The 23481-nt window shown below is 42.9% G+C and overlaps 1 long non-coding RNA gene across 2 annotated transcripts; it reads left to right on the forward strand.

Moving 5' to 3' along the window:
* The first annotated feature begins 17142 nt into the window (after window positions 1–17142).
* Window positions 17143–22985, forward strand: LOC131111066 (uncharacterized). Of its 2 annotated transcripts, XR_009121085.1 has the most exons (8): window positions 17143–17235; window positions 18364–18470; window positions 18559–18974; window positions 19780–19874; window positions 20112–20257; window positions 20375–20481; window positions 20570–20730; window positions 20870–22985. It is a non-coding gene; the product is annotated as an uncharacterized LOC131111066 (long non-coding RNA). The 2 variants fall into 2 exon arrangements; XR_009121084.1 differs by having other exon boundaries at window positions 20570–22985.
* Window positions 22986–23481: the final 496 nt, after the last annotated feature.

Genomic DNA, 23481 nt, shown 5'->3' on the forward strand with positions numbered 1-23481 from the left:
TGATATAACGTTCATCTCACCTGAATATCTGGATCCAGGTGATACCCTTCCCTGAGGTCAGCTTCTGTCGTTCAACAAAAGCCAGATCAGATTGATACTTTTTCCCAACATATGCTGACATTAAAGTATTTTTGGTTGTCAGACTTCTGTGATATTTTTCAGCTACGTGCATATTATGTTTAGCTGTTTAATTAAAGCTAAAGTTTCTATTTTATGTAAAGCTGTTTAATTTTTGTTGATGGTAATTAGTGTCTGTTACATACTTGACCTTCATTTGTAGATGTTTTTTTTCACGGGGATCGGGTTCTTTTGAAGCTTCATACGGTCTACATTGTTGGCACTTGAGTGCCTCTTTCATAGCGGTCCGTCACCTCGTTTTACTCACTTTGGGAAAATCTGTTTGTACATGGACGCATGGTGGTACTATCAGCTCCTCGTGATCTGTCTCAACACATTCTCTTATTGCTGTGTCTGTTACTTTGGTGGGCTCTGAAATTATTACGACATCCAACTGTACCTGTCTGTCACTTGCTATCTGTTCTAATCCAAAGGAAACCGGTACCAACTCGTAGTTTGCATCGGGTCTGCGATCTGAAAGGAGCTCATGCACATGGTCGACTATCATCATCATATCATCATAATCACAGTTCTGTTTGGGTCTGGCAAACCTACTGAAGATCGACTGTGCGAATCAAAAAAACCGTAGCATCCTGACCTATCACGAAAAACCGCAAAGCACTCTGGAGCCACAATCAGAAAAGCATGAGTGACATCTTGTGAGAGGCACTCAAGTTGTCTGGCAAGTGGCAACAAATAAGGATCTATTAGGGAATTGCTGCGATCCCTCACCAAACCAAATTTCGGCTCCAACTGTGTAACTGTGTATGCATTGTTGTCGGTGTGAACTATCTTTGGCATTTCCTCCTTGGTTAAATGATTGCTGATTAAACGTAGTCCTAGCCCACATACTGTCCACCCGTAGAGTGCGTCTCCATTTTCAAGAACTCTGTCAAGAATGTCTGCATCAAAATGAAACCCCTCAGCATGGTAGGCCAAGAACGTCAGTGCCATAAACGTGCACTGAATATTGCGAGTGAGTGGCCAGGACAGTACGAATGTGTCGACCAGCTTCTGTGCCACAATCCTGAAATGTAGTATTTGTCATGTTAACATACATTTGTGTAATCAGGTTAGTTTTTACCATAGAAAAGCTTACATTAGCCTTGTTTTACCAATGCAACTTTACAGTAGATCTAGTAGGTGTATACATTTCCTGTGTTAAAATTAACGGGCTGGTTTCATCCAGGACAATGTGCAGTAGTGGCATTGAGGACTTTGCACAGATGTCTCTCTAAAGCACTGTCTCTGGACTGCAAGGCGGTGATGGTGTTGACGGCATCTAAAAATGTACACACACCACTTTACTACCAATGCACACACACGCTTTTACAACCAGAACAACATTTTGTTTTTCTCCTATGACATTTTGTTCATTCATTCGTTTTCTACCGCAGTGATTTTCAACCACTGTGCCGCGGCACACTAGTGTACCTTGAGAAACCGTCAGGTGTGCCGTGAGGAATTATCCAATATCACTTTTTATAGTTAACATTGATTAATCATCATTTGCAAATATTATGTCAATAGCCATGAATATATGGACCCAAATATTCCAATTGCATTTGGTGTATTTGCTCAAACAGAAAGAATTGAACAGGGATGGAATATTCCTTTAACCAATCCAATTCAGGTGTCTTGTACCCGCTCAAACGGAAATCTGTCAGGGTACGTTCTTCTTCGTGGTGTTTTTCTTCTTCTGTTGTTTATTGGCGGTTGGCAAGCAGCTTTCATGTGCATTACCGCCATCTGTGAAACAGAATCTAAACCCTTCTATACTTTATTCACAATTCCAGTTTTATTAAAAAAGAATATATATCATTAGAAAACATGTCCCGAGTTTAATAATAAAATATTAGCAAGATTGAATGTGATCTTTTCCTGTTTAAATTTATCCCGTGTGCGTTCTTTCAGCGCATGCTCAGATATGACGTAACACGCAGATCCAGACGTTCTTCAGTTTTAAAAATGGAGGCCAGCAATCGGCATTGGACTAAGCAAAGTTTGTTTTTGATTCAAACTAAATTTCAAGACTGGACAGATGAAAAACTGACAATACAGAGTTATTCCAACAAGTGGAAGAATAACTCTGGGAAGCCGGTATCACGTGATGTTGGTGTTTACGTTTTACTGCACATGACCCATTGACTATTCTGGTTGAATTTAATGGTGCATGTAGACAAGAGATTGGAATATTCCTTTCCATGGATACCATTGTTTCCCGAAAGGTCATTTGGAAAGAGAAAACTCGTCATGTAAAAATGTGGCTACTGTTGAGTGTCTGTGGTGTAAAGACTGGCAGAGCAATGTAATATTGGTCCGTGTGGCAACACCTACCTTGTTCCTCCCATATACTTTTTGATGCACGTGTGAGGTCATGGTGACATTTTGGAACATTTTTGGTTAGGGGTGTGCCACAAGATTTTTCCAATGTAAAAAACGTGCCGTGGCTCAAAAAAGGTTGAAAAACACTGTTCTACCGCTTATCCTCATGAGGATCGTGGAGGTGCTGGAGCCTATCCCAGCTGTCTTGGGGCGAGAGGCGGGGTACACCCTGGACTGGTGGCCAGCCAATCACAGGGCACATATAGACAAACAACCATTCACACTCACATTCATACCTATGGACAATTTAGAGTCGCCAATTGACCTAGCATGTTTTTGGTATGTGGGAGGATAAAAAAAACCCACACGTGCATGGGAAGAACATGCAAACTCCACACAGAGACACACTGTGACATAGTTAAATATGCATATGCATAGTTGCATATGCATAGTTACAAATTAGCTAAAATGCTAACATGCTAATAGTCATCATGCGAGCACCTAACAGAGAGCCTCAAGTTTAGAAAGTGCCAAGGTTGTCCTATAATCTCCCAACATCATGCCATGTGTTTAACGAACAACCTGAAGCTGGCACAGAAGGAGTGCTACTTTTTGCGCAGGTCTGTGAGGTTTCTTGGTCATGTGGTGGACAGTAGTGGTGTCTCAGTTGACCAGGAGAAAGTGAAAGTCATCTCAGCTTTCGAGAAGACAGACCTTATGGAAGACGATGGCTGCACCCCATCGCAGCAGAAGGTCAAGTCATTCCTTCCTTGGCATGGTGCTTTATACTATCAGCATTTCATTCCTGGCTGTTTGTCCACAGCAAAACCGCTCTACACTTTGACAGTGGGACAGAAGAGGAGTGCCAAGGGTTGCTTTGGGCGGAGACGAGCAGCACTTTTAGAAAATTATCTCCTCAGGATTGGACTCCTGCTTGTGACAAGGCGTTCCAAGACCTCAAGAGTGCCCTCCTCAAAAGTGTGGTGCTGGCACACCCGGACATCCTCTGTACCGATGCTTCCCTTGATGGTCTGGGTGCTGTCCTGTTCCAAGTACGCAAGCAAAACTCTCAGTAGCAGTCAAGCGAACTATCCTGCCCACAGACTGGAGTTTTTGGCTCTTAAATGGGCGGTTTGCGATAAATTTAGCCATTGGCTCAAAGGTCACAAATTTACTGTCTGGTCGGACAACAATCCCCTCACTCACATCTTGACTAAGCCAAAACTGGATGCCTGTGAACAACGTTGAGTCTCCAAACTGGCTCCGTATGCCTTTGAAATCAAGCACATTCCTAAAATATTGTATATATGTTCATGTTATAATGACACAAATGTCTGTTAAATTTAAGTGATACCTGATGTGTTTGTGGTGTCATGTTTATGTGGAACGCTGAGAATGTCACCGTGTACCCCTTACTGCTCCTAATTAGTGTAACACCTCCGGTGTATATAAGTTTTGGCCACTCCTTCCTACTTCCTTTTTATTCATGATCTCCATGTGAGAGAGGTGCGTTACTCAACCACATTGTGACTACAACGTGTTTATTCTCTTCCTTCAGCCGAGAATAAAGTGCAGCAACTGCAGCAACCCGGTGCTCTTTCATCACAACGCATGCGTCAAACACCACCGGTTACAAACTAAAACTTTGTAAGCAATCAGTCCCTGATTCTGCCATTAGCCTGGACGGCCTCGCAACATTCAGATCAGACAGGAGCCATGCGCTCACTGGTAAAACCCGCGGGGACGGTGTTTGCATCTACACTAATAACAGCTGGTGTACCAACACTACCCAGGTCTCCAGTCACTGCTGTGTGGACATTGAGTGTATGATTGTGAGATGCAGACCTTTCTACCTACCTCGAGAATTCACCATCGTCACCATTGTTGCTATCTACATTCCACCTGATGCTAACTGTAAGCAAGCCCTGAATGTACTCTACCCTGCCATCAGTGACATGCAAGCCACACACCCGGACAGCATGTTTATTGTTGCTGGAGATTTCAACCAGGCCAACATGATGACCGTGCTTCCAAATGCTTTGTGCTTTACCAGCATGTGGATTTTGCTACCAGAGGGGAGAATACTTTGGACTTGGTTTACACAAACATCAAGAAAGCATTCAAAGCAGTCTCTTATCTCAATATCTTTTAGCTATAATAGCAGCAGAAGAAAACACAACTCAACTAGCTGACGGACAAACTAACAATGATCCCACAAAGGCAGAAGCGCACACCTGAACTAAATAGAGGACAAATTAGGGACAGGTGTGGGTGGCCATGGCAACGAAGGCAGACGAGGCAAAACAGGAAGTCCAATACAAAATAAGTGTCCAAAACGGAAACCAAAGCCCAAGAAGGTAACCCAAACTCAACATGTCACGTGCAAACCCACACAGAGCGTGACAGTACACCCCCTCAAAGACGGATCTCAGACGTCCGAAACAGTTCAAAGTCAGAGCGATGGGTGGTGGGGGACCGGAGGTGGGTCGCCGACGGACCCCTCAGGGAGTCGGCCGGGGTGGCAGGCCCCCTCCAAGTAATGGAGGGAATGGTTGGGTCGGCAGTGGTGGTAAACACCCTCCGGGGGGCCCCCTTGACCAAGCGCGAGGTAGGCATCCTCAGAGGGGCGCCCTGGGTGTGGAACCTGGGCTCCGGCAGAAAGTCTAGAAGCAGGCGGCGTCCGGCCCTGACGCGGCGACGGTGAAGCAGAGTTGTCAATATATGTCATAACACCCTGCGACACAGTCAATTATGGACACATCTATATCCCAGCTATATTTCGATGAGAGGTGGGGTACATCCTGGACTGGTCCCAGCCCATGGCAGGGCACATATAGACAACCATTTACAGTCAATTTTTCATCAACATCAATTTTACATTGCAAATATAAATACACACAAATGTAATTTTTTTTAATATTTACTTTAACAGCGCACATTTGCATCAAAGAGGTCTGGATACTATATGTAGTTAATAAATTGGACATGACATTTTTCATAATTGTTGGTGTGTGCATGAGAGAAGTATGTAACTTACATGTACAGTAAAAACCAATCCCCTTAAGGAGTGGTGTCCACCTATTTATTAAATTAGTGGGGATTAAAGTGGCAATAAGGTGTTTTTTCCTCAAGACAACAGTTGTTAGTGGGTTGGAGCAAGTGTGATCCTATAATTTATCTTACGGTTACTTACTTTTATTTGGGGAGGTGACACATATCGAAGTAGCCAGAAAGCTATGGAATATACAAATTATTGCATTTTGTATCATTTCTATTTTCACTAATTTATCAGTGGGCAGCCAGTATGCTGTGCTGGTGGACTGGATTATGAATGTTGGTTAGCGGGCAGCCTGTGTGCCATGATGGTGGACTCGATCACGATTGCTGGTTGGGTCCTTGGTCTGTGAAGCATCTCTGTGGTCCACCCAGGGTCAAGTGGGTGGAGTGTTTTGCAGGATAGCAGCAGAGACTGAGTTGACATTGTAGATTGTCTAAACTATGAATGAACACGTGTGGGGTTATATACTAAACATGCAGATATGACAAAATCAGTTATGTCAAGCCAATTTATTTCATATAGTGTCAATACAAATCATCATATGGAAGTTATCTAGAATCACAGGCTCGAGAAAGGGAACCAACTGAACCCCACACAAACAAGCACTTGGCAACGGAGGCAAGGAAAAACTCTTTGAGAAACCTTGGACAGAACCCAGGCTCTATGGGGCGGCCTTCTGTCTCGACCGGTTGGGTTGAGAGGGATGACATGGTGAGATGGTAGGTAGACAGTGGTGAAGAAAGGACAGAGGGTTAAGAATGGGTGGAGGAAAGGATCAGCAGTTGCAGTCCCACGATGACCAGTTCCCGGAATCACCAGTATCCTATCCCGTCAGCAATGGGTGGATGTCAAGGTGCAATGGTGGGAGCTCCTCTGGAAGCAGCCAGCATTCACTACAGGTCAGAGAAAGCGGGAAAGCAAATACGTTAGTAAACTTGCTATGAGCAGATCATATAAAAAGGTCAAAGAAGACAGAATGAGGAAGTTTTTTTTTGTACTACAAGTACCATGGCATTCTATGTATAATTTTAGTAGCACAAGCACAAGGCCCCCATACATTTTGGTTAACAGGTTAACATTTTTCCCCTGCAGAACATAAACTCATGTAAGATTCTGTGTCCCATTTAGCATAGTGGAGGTGTTTCCAACTTCCAGCTAATTAAAGCTACTTGGTCAAAAAGAAAATGTTATGTGACTGGCAACATTTCAAGATGTATTTTATTTACTAAACAAAGTTTAACTTGTGGTCTGGAGCTCGGTTTACGTATCGGGAGAAATCACATGAGTATAATGTCAAGTGGCAAAAAGTCAAGTGTTTCACACATGAACAGAATTTGACCAATATGAATAGTGAAAACAGCTCCATATCTTACCACATGCAGCAGTTGTCAGAGGACACTCACACCGTCAGAGGGGTCTTGTCCTGTTGATGAAAACTCACATGCATGCAAACGACTACATTGCTATTATAATAGTTGGTATGATGCACTTATGGGATTAGTTTTACTTCTATGCTATTCTACTGCTACTATGTTAATATAAAGATGATGTGCGTGGAACTGAAGACAGGCGGCAACTAGAAAGACAAGAGCAGAGGTTAGTCACAATATACATCACAATATACATTCACAGTATTCACATATTTACATTTTTACATATTTACATTGCCCTCATTGTCTTCATTACCGTGTCTGAAAAAACGTATTTTTTCATCAGTGATTGACAAACACAATCCACCGTTCTTGTGGTTGAGTAAACTCGTGGATTGTAAATTGTCCACTGGTAAGAAAAATACCAACTATGTGTTCAGAAAAGTCCATAGTTTTAATCCCTTTGAATCTTAATTTTGGGCAGTGGTTGAATTTTGCGCCAGTGATTGACTAATACAATCTGGTTAGAAAAATATCAACTCTTTGTGTTCAAAAAGGTTTGAATCCCTTTAGTATTTAATTTTAAGGCAGACATGCGGTAACTACCAAGACAAGAGGACAGGTGAGTGAGGCAGCGCTGGGATCATTTCATCAGGTACTATTTACATATATACATATATACATTTTTACAATATGTATACTATTTAAAATATATGCAGAGGTTACAATATTTACATATTTACAATATGTACATGTTCACAAAATGTACATGTTTACAATATGTACAATGTTAATTTTCTGGTTTGACAAATAAGGAAAATAGTTACCATCCTAAACAGAAACTGGGATCTTAATTTTGGCCAGTGGTTTCACTTTTATTCAGTGATTGAAAATACAATCCACCGTTCTCGTGGGCAAGTAAACTCGTGGATTGTAAATTGTCCACTGGTCGAACCTGAACCTATTTTACACACTATAAGATGCTGAAGTGGAATGTGTGTGTGCGTGTGTGTGTGTGCATTTTAAATTTGGTGTTTAAAAGAGCACAAAAATAATAAAATAAGAAATAGGTGGGCATCACAACCGATTCTACATCAAAGTGTGATGTTTTGACATATACATGGTCAATTAGTGTACCCTTTTCTGTGGTTGGATGTTTGACTGACTGGCAGAACCCTTTCCTAGCCATGAATGTGCTGATAGTGGAAGATTTTAACAAATTTTTATTAAAATCTCCCAGTATGACAATGCTGGCGTACTTCTGGTGCAACCAATCCAGCAGCGTGCCAAGGTGACCTTGAAACAACGCCATTGGATAGGAGGGTGGTCGATACACAACTGCTATTAACACACTGGGTGCGGAGCAGTTCACCAGTAAAACTTCCAAGTTGAAGTTTGGGGCGGAGACAACACTACAGTGCAGGTGGTCTGCAATGTACATGCCAACTCCGCCATGCTGTTGCCCTTGTAATTCTACCAAAGCAGGGTTACTGCTGGAGTAAGACAAACATCGTGGTTGGCTATGGAAATGATACCCAGGAATGGTTACACTCCTGGGTGTACATGCCGTTGGCAGCCACGTTTCTGTCACAGCGATGCAGTTAGGCTGCAGGTGCTGTGTACATGCTGCCAAATCTGACGCATGTTTTGTCAAATTTTGGACATTCATCAAATAAATCGTGAATTGTGGTTGCACATGTTGTGGTGGTACATTTTTGCTCAAAAATGGTGACATCCTTCCTACAGCATCCTTAATGGCATTATTACAGTATATTTTTGCTGCATCAAAGTCCTGAATAATCAAACCAGTTAAACCTGTGACCCGACTCAAGGCTACATATGCCTGCCCTGCGGAGAACACCCTGTCCAGACACACAACTGCATTGCTCACGGTAACACCCTGGACTTTATGCACCGTGCAAGCCCAAGCGAGCTTCAGAGGGAACTGGTGACGCATGCCACCACTTTTAGTTACCTTTTCTTCCTTTGGCAGAATAAATGTACTGTCTTTTAGCGTGACGGACTCATTAGTAGTTTGTGCGTGCCTTTGTTTACCTACTTGGGCATCATCAAATTTTACATAGATCCTACTGTGAAATGTGTCATCCTGCTGGAAAAGAATGTCAGAGACAGTGCCACAAACCCTGTTAACTAAGCCGTCCTCAATATCAATGTTTTTGCAAAGCATTACACGTGCATCTTTAGCGATGTGCAGAGTTTCCTCTAAACACGTGTTGTAAACTTTGCTGTGGTGCCCAACTTTTTTTTTCTAATTTACCGGATTTTTTGTTTTGGCTGAAATCCTCAGCTTTTATTATTGTGTACTCCGGACAGATCCTGAAAAGCTGTTTTAGGTTGTACTCGTTTACTTGTTGATTGGTTGGAAACACATGTAACGCGGAGCTGACCTCACCCGTTTCGCGCTGTTTCAGAAGTTCTATGTCTGTTTCCAACAACGCCGCGCCTTTCGGATGTTTGCGGAGTCTATTTAGCAATGCTGCAAATTGATTATCTTTTTGACGGACTATCGTTGTCAGTTCGACCACACGGAAAAGCTTTGTCCACAAGTTGAAAGTGGCGTCTTTGACATAGAGAGGCTTTCCTTTGACTGGCGGTAACTGGTAAAAATCACCGACGGCGATGATGCTGACGTTGCCAAATGCAGCATAGTCACCGGTTTGCTTAATTTGTCGGAGCCTACCATGAATGTACGTCAACAACTTGTGATCAACCATCGATATTTCATCGATAATCAAAATTTGGAGGTCCGCGAACTTGGCACGCAAGGAATTCACCGTTTCCTCACCCAGTGGTGTGTAAGGCAAACGGGTATCCTTGCCGATGCTCAATGTGCTGTGTATTGTTGTGGCATTCAAATTGTAAGCAGCAATCCCTGTTGGTGCAGCTAGACAGACAGAAATATTGTCCGGTTGCCGACACATTGTTGACAACAACCTGGTAGCCTCATATTGGATGGCTTTAATTAGGTGGCTTTTTCCTGTCCCGGCACCACCTGTGATGAATAAGTGTAAAGGCTCGGGTTTTCTCCCACCTACTTTATCAAGGCACCACTGTCTAATTTTGTAAAAAATGTCCATTTGAGTATTATTTAGGGAGCGGATTAATGCCAAGTCATCATTTCGACTCATTGACTTTTGCTTTTGTAAGTTTAGAGCGGTTCTATTTTCATTTGCCAAGTCAGGTATTACTTCTGCCTCTTCTTCGACCAACTGTTGTTTTTTCCGGCGTTCTTCTTCGCATTGTAGCCTTTCCAATTCTTGCTCTGGACACAGCAGACACCACGCACCCTCAGCAACACCGCTGTGATCAATAGATCTTTGGATGCTGTCCAGTTCATCCCCGTCGCTGTCGAAATGTTGTTTATTTGTTTCCACTATGGATCGAACAGAATGCATCGACCCATCATTTAATCGGACCGCACCATTGTCATAAAATTCTTCAAATGTTGGGCAGTTGGCAGGTCTTAACTGCAAATCCACTCGGTATGGCAGATACAACTGCAAAAGGCTACGATAATACAACTCTGGGTTTTTGGTTTCTGAAAAGCGCGCAGAGCGTACTACGGCAGGTTTGGTCCGTGTACGTTTTGTCACATGTCCGTAGTTGTTTTTAAGTTCTATTTTGGATGCCGACCTTTCGTTTTTGCTAATGATGCGGTATTCCGAAGCAAATTGTGCCAAGCACATGTCATTAAACGTGTCGTCGTTTGGTCTGTTTTTATAACGGTCGACAATGCTGGTCATCCACATGTCTTCCGTTGTTAATTCGGCCGATGAAGCTTTTTGACGCAAAACACTCACAGGCAAACTCATTTTGACCACATTGTCCCCTGTTGGAACAAAAACTACTTTGCGCGAGCATTCCTTAAGATGCATATTTGTCACCCGGTAAACGGCCTCTTGTGCACACACGTCTCTATTGTGCAAGTACACACTGCCAAGACTTTTTAAGGCCTCTTTGGCACTGACGTTTGCCTGTTTGGATGCTTCTTTCTGGGCATTACTCAGCAGCAATCCAATCTCCCTCTCAGCTTTGGAAATATACGAGATTATATAAACCACGCACGCATACGCATCAACGACATACTGGATGTCCATATTAGCATTCCAGCATTTAAGCAGAGGTTTGCTGTATGGATTGATCCAAACCTCATTGATTTGACGCTTCATTATGACTTCCGTACGACGACCCAAGCGGCGATGTGCGGCCTCAAAAGTATTTTGTGTTATACCGAGACTATGGAACAAATGTTCCACGCTTTGATATGCGTGGTTCTCGTCAGCCAGGGCTGTTTTAATGGATTTTATGATTTCCGACGCCTCTTCTGCTTTCATGTTCACGGCATTTTGGGATGCTTTTGGACATGTGCATGTTTTAACACCGGTTGATTGGCTAACCTGACAAGTGCATGTTTTTTGTCCCTGTCCGTCAAACTGATGGCTAATAAATGTTCGTCCTGACACAGGTTTGGGAAAACCGAAACGACACACTGTGTTTTTCTTTTTGCACGTTTTAGAGTGTCTCTTAGAATGCTGCTGTACGGAAGACACTGTCTCTGTCAATCCTTCATCCTGTGGCTGCAATTCACAAGTAACATATCTATCAATAAACTTTGTGACTTCTTCATCTGAGTTCACTTCAATACGTGGGGCATTCTCGACCCAGAACAAACAATGTACATGCGGGGAACCACGCTGCTGAAATTCCACCCGGTAAAAATAGTCTACAACTTTGCCAATCGGTTGGCTCGAAGACATTATCACCCCTCTGAGAAAGACATGCCACCGGAAATCAAACATCCGTGCAGCAGTCACAGGATTCCGTCTCAACAAATCACACCTGTCAGCCCACTCCAACTCTGCAGCCGTTTGCGTTCTAGCCTCTTGCCTCAAAACACAGTCTACCAAGTTTTGCCACCGTAAATCAGCAGACGAAAAAGAACAAAACCACGTGGGAACACCAAGCTGACGCACACAAGCCAAAATATCGCGCTGCGTACTCTGCCAAAAGGCTGGAGTGCCTCTGATGGGCTTCAGAAAACGATAGCCCTGGTCACATTCCAACAATGTCTTTAACGACTCATCGTTGGTCAACAAATCCTTGGCCATTTTTGCCACCAAACCAGCAATTCCTTTGCGTAAAGCAATGGAAATGCTCGACACCACCTGCACAAGTTCACACAAGTACTGAGCATAGAATATGTATTCCACATTCTGCCCAAACCGCTTATCAGCATGCATGACACGATTATTGAAATATCGCGACGCCGTCAGCCTATATTGTCGAGTGTCATGAAACGTGAAACGACCATGTGGAAACAACACTGGGAAACATCTAGCTTCATTCGAATGGTCAGAAAGCAACCTCACAGGATTATTTCCTTCTGCTGGAGCCACATTCAATATATTGTCGTAATACTGATCTAGCGCTTCCTGACCAATGTCAACTGGCATTAAACATGTGTCCTGAAACATGTAGTGTTGCTGTCTATCATGGAGAAGTTGATCTTCTGCATCTAGAGGCGGTGTGACATCTACTGCAGGAACACTGTCCTCCACCTGAGAGGCATCAGGTTCCCTACAAAAGTCATTGACCCACTCCTCGTTGTACTCTATATCTTCATAATGCACATTAGACTCTTTCAGATACCTCAAGGCTTCACAAATGTGCATGCTGTCAACAAAATGGTACTCGTAGTGTCCTTTGTAAGTCAGCTTCCTTTTGAGTTTGACACGGAGCATAGAGCCTTCCATATTGGACCGTGGCAACAAATTTGTCGTTTCTACAACATTGGCCGGAACACAAGTCACAGGCCCATGGACACCATTTTGCCCCCCTTTAGGCAATGCAAGCATTTTCATGAAGGGGATATTTAGTGCAATTAAATGCTGCTCTAAACTGTTCAGACAATCCAGCTCAGGAGGAATCGGGTCCACTCTCAAATTATTTGCCACACATTCAGGTGGGAATTCCCCTTTGCTAATCTTGTAATGGCAAGTGTAGCAAATCCACAGCTGCCCTCTACCAGACTCCACCAAGACACATGGTACCGTGCACTCTGCATTACATTGGTGCAAATACTCCTCATTAATGCACGTGTTCACAAGAGAAGCACTTGCACTACTTCTGCTGTAATGCTCTCTGTGACACTGCAGGACCTGATGTTTAAACATCAACCTATGGCACACACAGCAGACAAATTGGGGCCCATTCTTCACGTTCTATAAAATCTGCTCAACAACAACATCAAATTCTTCCTCTGGCAACTTTGCAGCATGCCTTCGTGCCTTGACATCTGCAATGACACGCATTTTGTGTTCTACATTACTGAGATATTTCTTCATACTGGCTAGTTTGACACTGGCCCGGTGCCTTGTATCCATTTTATATTTTTTTATGCTCTGCATCTTGACCCTGTCCCGATGCAAGCTGTCACTTCTATACTTACTCACACTACACATCTTGACCCTGTCCCGATGCAAGCTGTCATTTCTATACTTATAGATGCTAGATGTTTTAACTCTATTTTTATGAATGACATAATTTCTATATTTTTCAACACTCATCTTCTTTCTCTGCCTAAAGACTGCTTGTTCTCTGCAATTCTTCATAGTCATTAGTTTCTTTGTCTCCCTTATGCACATGTCAGCGACATATTTACATTTTTTGTCCAGGGCCCTTTTCCTTTTTAGATATTTGAACGGGCTTACAAGTGGAACCATGGACTGAAAAAAGTGGGATGTGTCACGAATTACGTGACGTTCCCTTAGTGTAGTATACAACTGATCGCCTTCAACAACAGCCATGTCAAGATCAGCAGTATCCCACAACAAGACATTTTTAATACTGTGTAAAGCAGTGGCACAAAAGGCAATCGCCATACACTGTGTTCCTGCATACTTAAACCTTGTATTGCCTTGATGAAATGACCCTTTGACCACCTTTTGTAACCCACCTGTTGGTATGTACCTCCACTGGTGACAGTGAAGATACTTCTTCCCTACCTTTTGTTGCAACTGCACAGTCAACAGCTTGGGCAGCCCTGGGTGTGCGTCGCATACGGAAACCCTTCTTTCGTGGCATCTAAAAGAAAACAATGAAATCAATGTCAGTTCACACGCCATGTACTTAAGCTTCTAAATGCTCTTTTCCATGCTCTCTGGTTACCCCGTGTGTGCGTGGGTTTTCTCCGTGCCCCCCATTGGCGATGCCATATTGTCCATAGGCAAGAAAGTGGGTGTGAATGGTTGTCTATATGTGCCCTGTGATTGGCTGACAACCAGGATGTACCCCTCTCGCCCGAATACAACTGGGATAGACTCCAGCAGCAGCAGTAGAAAATGAATGAACATAGCCATACATTTTACGTACTGCCTATCCTCACGGGTCGCCGGCATGCTGGAGCCTACCCCAGCTATATTCAGGCGAGAGGTGGACTACATCCCGGTCACCAGCAAAACACAGGGCACATAGACAACCATTCACAGTCACATTCATGGCCACAGACAATATGGAGTGTGTGTGTGGGGTGGGGGTCAAATGAAAGTGAGTATAAATGGTTGTCTCTATGTGCCCTGTGATTGGTTGACAACCAGGATGTACCCGCCTCTCGCCTGAATACAACTGGGATAGACTCCTGCAGCAGCGGTAGAAAATGAATGAATAAATCAATTTATTTTCTGTGCTGCTTATCCTCACAAGGGTCGTGGGAATGCTGGAGCCTACCCCCGCTGTATTCTGGCAAGAGGTGGACTACACCCTGCTCACCAGCCAAGCATGGGTCACAGAGACAACCATTGACAGTCACATTAATGCCTATGGACAATTTGGAGTCACCAGTGGGGGAGGGGGTACACGGAGAAACACACACACAGAATAAATGCAAACTCCACACAGAGATGAAATGATAAATCAAACTTTGTCAATAAATACAACTATTATGCAGAAAACAACATAAATAAATAAACACCTGCTGTGTGTTTTACTGCAAGAGCACCATCTTCCCCCACCCCCCTCATATTGTGTGCGTTTGAGTGGGCACATGCACACTTGGGTGTGGCCCTTTGGATGAATGACGGGATTAATCATTGGAAACAAGAAAAATGAAGAAAACGTAAGGTGGACGTCTTCTCCGCAACGCAGTAGTGGTTTAGATGAATGACGGGGTTAAAATCATTGGAAACAGAGAAAGCTAAACAAGTTGAAAACCTACGGTGCGGTGGCTTCTCCACACAAGCAAATCCCAGGTGCTTAATGGTGCTTTTATGGTACCCTATCTCCATTTAGCACAGGTCACAAAATCGTTACCTTTAGGTGTAAAATACTCCCATACTTTTAACATCCGTGAGAATTTATTTTCTCCCCGCCTGCTGCGATAAGATGGCGCGGGGGGGGCGACCGCCATTTTGGGGCCTGTGGCATCAACGACGCCATTTACGACGACGCCATTTCGGGGCCTTTGTCATCAGTGCCGCCAATTTGCCCGCTAACGGCTCGTTTAAGGTGCGGCAACAACGAATATAATTTTCGCTATACAGCGTTAAGCTCCGACCGTTCGTGTATCCTGAACAAGCGGCCTACGTGCAGCACCACCGAATATAACTTGAGCTATATTGAGTTAAGTTCCGACCGTTAGTGTATCCCAAACATGCAGTTACCTTGCGGCGACACCAACGACAACATAAAAACACATAAAATTATACACATGTGGAGAAAAAGCCGAAGAAAAAACAAAATGGAGTTAAGCTCCAACCGGACGTGCATTCCTGCGATGGCGCTCATTCTTACAAATGAATATATTTCAGTTTACTAAGTCTATTAAAAAAAAACTCACCTCTATGTCAGCAGATGAAGTCCAACACAATGGCAAACTGCAGTTTCCGTCGAATTTAGGTCCTTTGTCTTTGTCTTTGTCTGAGGCAATGCAAAAAGCGTTCTCTCGAAAAGTTTTCTGTTCGGTCGAGCAGAAAGGGGGGGGAAGCGGGCACGCGAAGCAGCATTTATAGCACCGTGCACCACACCGTGGAAGAACTGACCAATCGTAGCTCACAAAACCAACCTGTCAGGCTCCGCCTTTGGATAAATGACCAATCGTAAGTCACCAAACAAACAACCTATCAGCGATCGTCTGATTGAATGTAATGTGAAAGTTGGGCGGGTCAATATTTTTTAAATTGACCAATCGTGCCCCACTCACCTATCAATCGATCAGCTATTGGCGGAATGAATGTAATTTGAAATTGAATTAAACCAAACAATGTTTACGTGGACGAACGGAGGGAAAACTAACCAATGGCATTGCGTGCTCACTGTATAAATAAGCTGCAAGTGCAACTATCGGCATAACGATGAACGGGACGCAGAGGACAACGTTGTGGCTCATCGGCAGCTCCATTGTGACCCGGCTGGAAAGACACGTCAGGCTGCACCGCCGAGATCCGAATTTCGGCCTCCCTTGCCAAGTCACCTGGCATGGACAAGGCGGCAGGAGGTGGGAGCATCTGGTGCCTTTTATACACCAGAAGCTGCAAACGGGAGCGACACCTCCACAGTTGCTGCTCATACACCTTGGCGGCAATAGTTTTGGCTTCGGCGGCCAAAATTGCCGCCGGCTTCTCCTTAAAATGATGGCGGATCTCGACTACATCATCCACTTGCTACCCGGCACAGTGGTGATGTTTTCGGATATCTTGCCCCGTTGGAACTGACGTTACCAGACGGCACCCACAGAACGTGGACTGGACAATGCGAGGAAAAGGATTAACCGAGTCCTTGGCGGCTTCCTACGACAACGCGGCATGAAGCGCATCCCGCATTCCAACATCTCCGTCCACGACTTGCTTGCCGACGGTTGCCATATCAACGAGAGGGGAAATGAGACGCTCTATCTCAACTTCCGCCGAGAAATCGCTGCAAATCTGCAGTAGATTCACCACAACGGCTCTTTTAAGAGCCAACCACTTTTCCATAAAGAGCAAAATGTTCCAATGCATTCCACACACCGCAACGCACTGCTTCAGAATAAAACGTAAACAAATGGTTGTCGAAAGGATCTGACCGATTAGAATGATGTACAAAATACTACACTCAGAAAATGACCCAGAGCCTTATTAAATATAACAATAATAAAGTTTACTAACTTAGTAAAACCTCTGAAAATCATTTAATCGCTTACATAAATAAATGCTTAAGTCCAGCGCTTAAGCTTGGTGACGTAGACCGTCATGACGTGCCCCCTTCGCGGCCAAAGGGGTGGAGTTATGAGAGGTCTATGGTACAGTTTCCGGCAACACAACAGCCCGAAGGTATCGAAGCACGGCAAGTTATATGGACGACAATACATCGGTAAGTACAGCACTTGCAATTTTTAAACTAATAGCGACCCCGTCTTCCTTCAAATACGCTGGGTGTTGTTTTTTTAATGTCACCGCTATTCTGTTGTGCGTAAGCTAACTTTAGCTATGTTTGCTAGCCACCAAATTGCTCAGCTAACATGGTTCGTTGGGCGAACATACTTTAACAGGTAACGGACCATCGAACCGAAAAAGTTAAGCTTTTAACCGCGCTCTCTTTATGTGTGTACGCCGTGTTTTGCTTAGTTTTACATTGTTTTTGTAACATGACGTGATGTCGATATGCTCCGATGGGAAGCTCTTGTGGGAACAGCCGAGGTACTTCCGGAGCTCATTACAATTATAGTACAAGAGTATTCAACATTCGTTTTCTACCGCTCACCCCCACGAAGGTCGCGGGGGGTGCTGGAGTCTACTTGGAATTAAATTTGCATGTTTTTGGAATGTGGGAGGAAACCGGAGTACCCGGAGAAAACCCACGTATGCACGGGGAGAACATGCAAACTCCACACAGAGATGGGCGACATTATTCATTAAAATTATTTATTCATGGTTTTATATACGAAATATTAATTCGAATTATGAATTACTGCATGTTTTCCTGTAATTATATTTGGAGATATAATTAATGTCAATGTGCATTTTTGGCAGGCGAGTGATTAGCGTGCAGACCTCACAGCTAAAAGATGCCAGTTCAATTCTACACTCGGCCATCTCTGTGTGGAGTTTGCATGTTCTCCCCGTGCATGCGTGGGTTTTCTCCGGGTACTACGGTTTCCTCCCACATTCCAAAAACATGCTAAGTTAATTGGCCACTTCAAATTGTCCATAGGTATGAATGTGGGTGGTAATGGTTGTTTGTCTATATGTGCCCTGTGATTGGCTGGCCACCAGTCCAGGGTGTACCCTGCATCACGCCCGAAGACAGCTGGGATAGGCTCCAGCACCCCTCGCGACCCTTGTGAGGATGAGCAATCGAAAATGAATGCATGAATGAATGTGCATTATAATTCTTTCTTTAGAACTGTGGATTTAAAACGCAATCCAAAAACGATGTACATGAAATTGGACAGCACTTTAAAAACAAACCATCCTGACACTGTTTATGCTCCTTTTTAAGGTGGCGGCCCGTGGCCTGGCAATGTAGGCGCTGCACATTGGAGGATACTTCAAAAGGGGAGCTTCTCAAGCATTACCAAGTCAAGCACAGTATTTATGGATGTGGCTGTAAGTACCCTGTCTTCATTTAAGATGTCCTTGCTCCCTTAAAACATGGAACAGTGGTGAAGTGGTATTCTTCCTCGCTATCCTCCAGGAGCTGAACCAAAACCAACTAATCACCAATTAAAGAAGAGAGACAGCCCAGTCATTAAGGACTTCATGTGCAGAATTTTTTGCACATAGAGGAACATACGACATACACATGAGCATCAGTGACATGAAGCACAGGTGGCCTACCTTGTTTAATGTCTCACAGGTGAGTATTTGGATCTTTTGTGTTAAACACATTAAGGACTGTAAACAACTACTGTATGTTTCACAGTTATACTTAAGTATGCACTTCACTTTTTGTTGTCACTGGTTCTTTTGTCTCTTCTTTCATATCTCTCTTTCAGGAGAGGAAGGTGCCAGAAGGGAGGTGAAAGGACACCAAAACTGATGTCCTTGTTTCCAGCAAGGAAAAGCGATGTCAGAGCAACAATTCAAGCACAGACGAACATTCTACTTCAGGTATTAAAACCATCCTCCACCTATTAAATTTGTACCTTACCTGCAATAGTCATCATTCCACCTGTCTCATTCACATTTCTCTCCATTCTCTGTTCACATCATACAGCTGACATTTATCTTTTCTGACTCTCCCTCCTATTTATTACTCATCCTTTCCTCCATTCTTTCTCAAAGGAGCTGTACGTATGTACAAAATGCACATCAAGTAAATAAAATATCGCAAAATATGTCTGTCATCAGAGACTAAGAAAACATATTCATTTGAAATAAAGATGTGACAACAAGCCTTCTGTAGGTGCACAGCGCACAGACACAATGTCAGGGCGGTGAAAGTGAAACAATAACCAGCACAGCACCTGAGTGACATGACCTCTGCTTTTAGTTACTGTGACTGATAGTAAGAAGCAAAATACCCGTCCATCCTACCCGCTTAAGCCACAGAAGCCTGAATAGATATCACTGTGACAACAGATACTGCCGCTTCATTCCTGCTGCTAGTTGCAATACAGATTGTTTTTTATTTCACTCCAGCAACAGCTACAATAGCCACAATCTTACATACAGCCCCTTTTAAACAGTTTTTGGTTTTTCTTCCTTAATTTTCTGTGCCTCAATCTCTCACATCCTTTGCACACCGCACCACAATATCCACTTATATTCATGCGCCTGGCAAATTTTTAGGTTTTAGTTTTTTTGCTGACATCACTACTTACAAACTTCCCTCTCATGCAAATTCTATTGAAATGTTTGAGACTTAAGTTTTTCCTGTGAATCAAAGCACTGCTTCAATGTTTCTGTCCGGCAGATGGAATCCAACGTGAGCAGACAAGGGACGTTGTCATCCGATTCCTTATTGACTATCTTGCTGAACATGCTAGTGCCCTTTTCAAGGACTTTGAGGTTGGTATACTACCGTACTTTTCATGATTTTCAAGGTTTGGCCAAATGTAATCTCGAAGTGCACAGCAGCAGTACATTTATATTTACAGTTAATTTATCTTTACTGCACACCAAGATGGAGCTGTTTTTTGTATGGTGTAAAGCAGCTGTGGACATTAGAAGACAGGAGGTGCTACTTGTCTTGTGAGATGCACGTTTAACGTGAGCATTTAACAGCTGCCTTTACAATGTCTGCAGGATGCTGGGGATGGATCAACCAGCATTCAAGAGCAGATGGCAGATGAAGTGATGGCGATTTACCTGTTGCGGAAAGATGGGTCAGTTGATGTCGGCATAGTGATTGAGGGCAGCACTATCCTCTGCACTCTTAAGGATCTTAAGAGGTACCCAACGCCCCTCTAATACAGTCTTGAGGTGTTCCAGAAAGTACTACTGGATCTGGATTTATGAAAACCTTTCAAAAACAAACCATCCTGACACTGTTTATGCTCCTTTTTAAGGTGGCGGCCCGTGGCCTGGCAATGTAGGCGCTGCACATTGGAGGATACTTCAAAAGGGGAGCTTCTCAAGCATTACCAAGTCAAGCACAGTATTTATGGATGTGGCTGTAAGTACCCTGTCTTCATTTAACATGTCCTTGCTCCCTTAAAACATGGAACAGTGGTGAAGTGGTATTCTTCCTCGCTATCCTCCAGGAGCTGAACCAAAACCAACTAATCACCAATTAAAGAAGAGAGACAGCCCAGTCATTAAGGACTTGATGTGGAGAACTTTTGCACATAGAGGAACATACGACATACAAATGCGCATCAGTGACATGAAGCACAGGTGGCCTACCTTGTTTAATGTCTCACAGGTGAGTATTTGGATTTTTTGTGTTAAACACATTAAGGACTGTAAACAACTACTGTATGTTTCACAGTTATACTTAAGTATGCACTTCAGTTTTTGTTGTCACTGGTTCTTTTGTCTCTTCTTTCATATCTCTCTTTCAGGAGAGGAAGGTGCCAGAAGGGAGGTGAAAGGACACCAAAACTGATGTCCTTGTTTCCAGCAAGGAAAAGCGATGTCAGAGCAACAATTCAAGCACAGATGTGATGAGCAGGCACAGCAACAGCCACAATAGCCACAATCTTACATACAGCCCCCTAAGTGTAGAAGTTCATGTGTTGATGTTTCCATAAGTGTCAGAATGTCATCAAAATGTCCTTCTTTGTGCATTTGAGCCACATGCTGCATCCATTTCAGCCATATACTCATATGCTCATGTTGATGTACCCTGAGGTTATATATTTCAAATAGAGATTTCTCAGACTCTGTTAGTAGATATATTATATTTTATATTTTTGTCAAAAAAATTTTCATGGTTTGTTTCATATATTATATACAACAAGAGGTTCCCACACACTGTGTGGCTCTCATTCATTACTTTAGTTAGGTAACGTTTCGGTCCGTTGGACCTTCATCAGACATATTAGGTCTAGCATACTAGGTCTACCTTCATCAGACATATTAAGTCTAGCATATTAGGTCTACCTTCATCAGACATATTAGGTCTAGCTAATATTTCTGATGAAGGTCAAACGGACTGAAACGTTACCTAAATAAACTAATGAATGAGAGCAACACAGTGTGCAGGAACCTCTTTTTGAACACTTTGTTGGCTACACCTGCTTCCTACGCACCTGTGTATCTTCAGGTGTGCTGAAACTCTGCATTCACTCTTGTTTCATATATTGACAGGAAGTACTGAAGTAGATTAAAGAGAAAATACATTTTAGATACTCATTTTTATATATTTTCTATATTTGATAGTCCATTATGACATTAAAGACATCAAGTAAATATTGCATATTTGTTTTGTTCAACAATAATCTCATTTTCTACTTGCTGAAATTGTAGTTTTGGAACACCATTACACTGTATATATATATGTGTGTGTGTGTGTTTACTTCCATTTCTACAGAATTACGTGGGCACCAGTGTCTCCCTTTAAAAGGTGGAATATTATGTGTGCAGGTTTGTGTAGTAGTTGATGAGCAAAAAAAAACAAGAGAAATTGTCTAATATATAATTTATTTCGATAACTTCCAACAAATTTACAAACACCGATGAAAAAATTTACAAAAATACACACTTTACATCTAGGGGGAGGCACTTGTCTCCTCTTCTCCGGTTTGGGTGCCACATTCTCTTTTTTCTGTATATTGTAAACATCACACGTTTTAGTGATACACACAAATCCACATTAATAGATCAGAAATTGAAAACAATACATTTATGCATGAACTTTCTCACCATCTTCAACAAAAAGACACGTTGCCTCAGCCACCTCAGCTCTTAGCAGAGCTTGTTGGAGACCAAATTTATATTTGGCAATTTCAGCCCTTTGTCTCCTGCTCACGAGTTCCTCCCGTTCCTTCTGCTCCATCTCCCTGGTCACATAGGCCATAATGTCATGGCTCACCTCCACACATTGTTGATTTAATTCAACCCTGGGCACACTGCGATCTCTGCATGAATACTGCACAAATACAATAAAAATTAGATTATTTGCAATACTAGACGCTATCATTAACGACAGTGTTTTAAATAGCTTATTACAACCTTTACCTGAAGACATTAACAAATGAGCATGATACTTAACTGTGTAACAGTACACTGTTTGCAATTGGTTTTAGTAACAACATTTTTGTAAGATTCATACATTACTACAATTTATACACATATGCAAAAATGGTACATGCTCACTTCATTCAAGTGACATCGTATTTGGCTCTTATATAATACCACGATCTTGTTATGCAATATAAATAACATTGTTTCTTATTTTTATCATGTTAACAGTCAATACAATACAAACATTTACGATTGCAATTACAAATACTTACACTCAACACCTGGCACTGGCTCCTGATGGAGTCCACCTCGGGGTCATCTATGCTGATAAACCTTGCAGGAGACGAGAAATGTGCCATTCTATAAAGAAATACATCACATGTTATATACCCACATTTGCTCAAACATTACGTGCATTCGTGTAAAATGCACTTCATTTGAGACATAAATTAATTAGAAAGGAAAATAATCAAGTACTTAATTCGCAGCAGTAATATCGATGTAACTGTCTCGACAGTATGACAAAATGTCCATTTATACACTGTCGGGTGTCTTTGCTGCAACGGACGGCCTGCACAGGTGTTTCATTCTGAGATTCCAACAGATGATCAAAGGGCCATGAATGCATCGTTTGAACCTTCAAACAACGCCAGAATCAAATACAACAGTGTGCCGCTGTGCCATGCCCACATGTGGAGCATCCAATAATACATGACAACTGTCCAGTGTCCAAGAATTCCACGCCCATCACATCGTCGTAGAATCACGTATAAAAGAGGTCATTCGATCATTTTTTCCTACCTCTGTCCATCACCGTGAACGCAGCTGAAAGGTAAGCGCTTTCCTATTTTTCCCCATATTTTGACCATGAATGCAATTCATGTTTAAGTAAATGTGGACACATATTATGCATCTCTTTTTGTTTCTAGAATGGCAAACTCTTCTTCCCCGGCGAAATCGCCCAGAGCCACAAACCCTCAGGTGCAAG

The sequence above is a fragment of the Doryrhamphus excisus genome, unplaced genomic scaffold (genome assembly GCF_030265055.1).
Source record: "Doryrhamphus excisus isolate RoL2022-K1 unplaced genomic scaffold, RoL_Dexc_1.0 HiC_scaffold_24, whole genome shotgun sequence".
NCBI lineage: Eukaryota > Metazoa > Chordata > Actinopteri > Syngnathiformes > Syngnathidae > Doryrhamphus > Doryrhamphus excisus.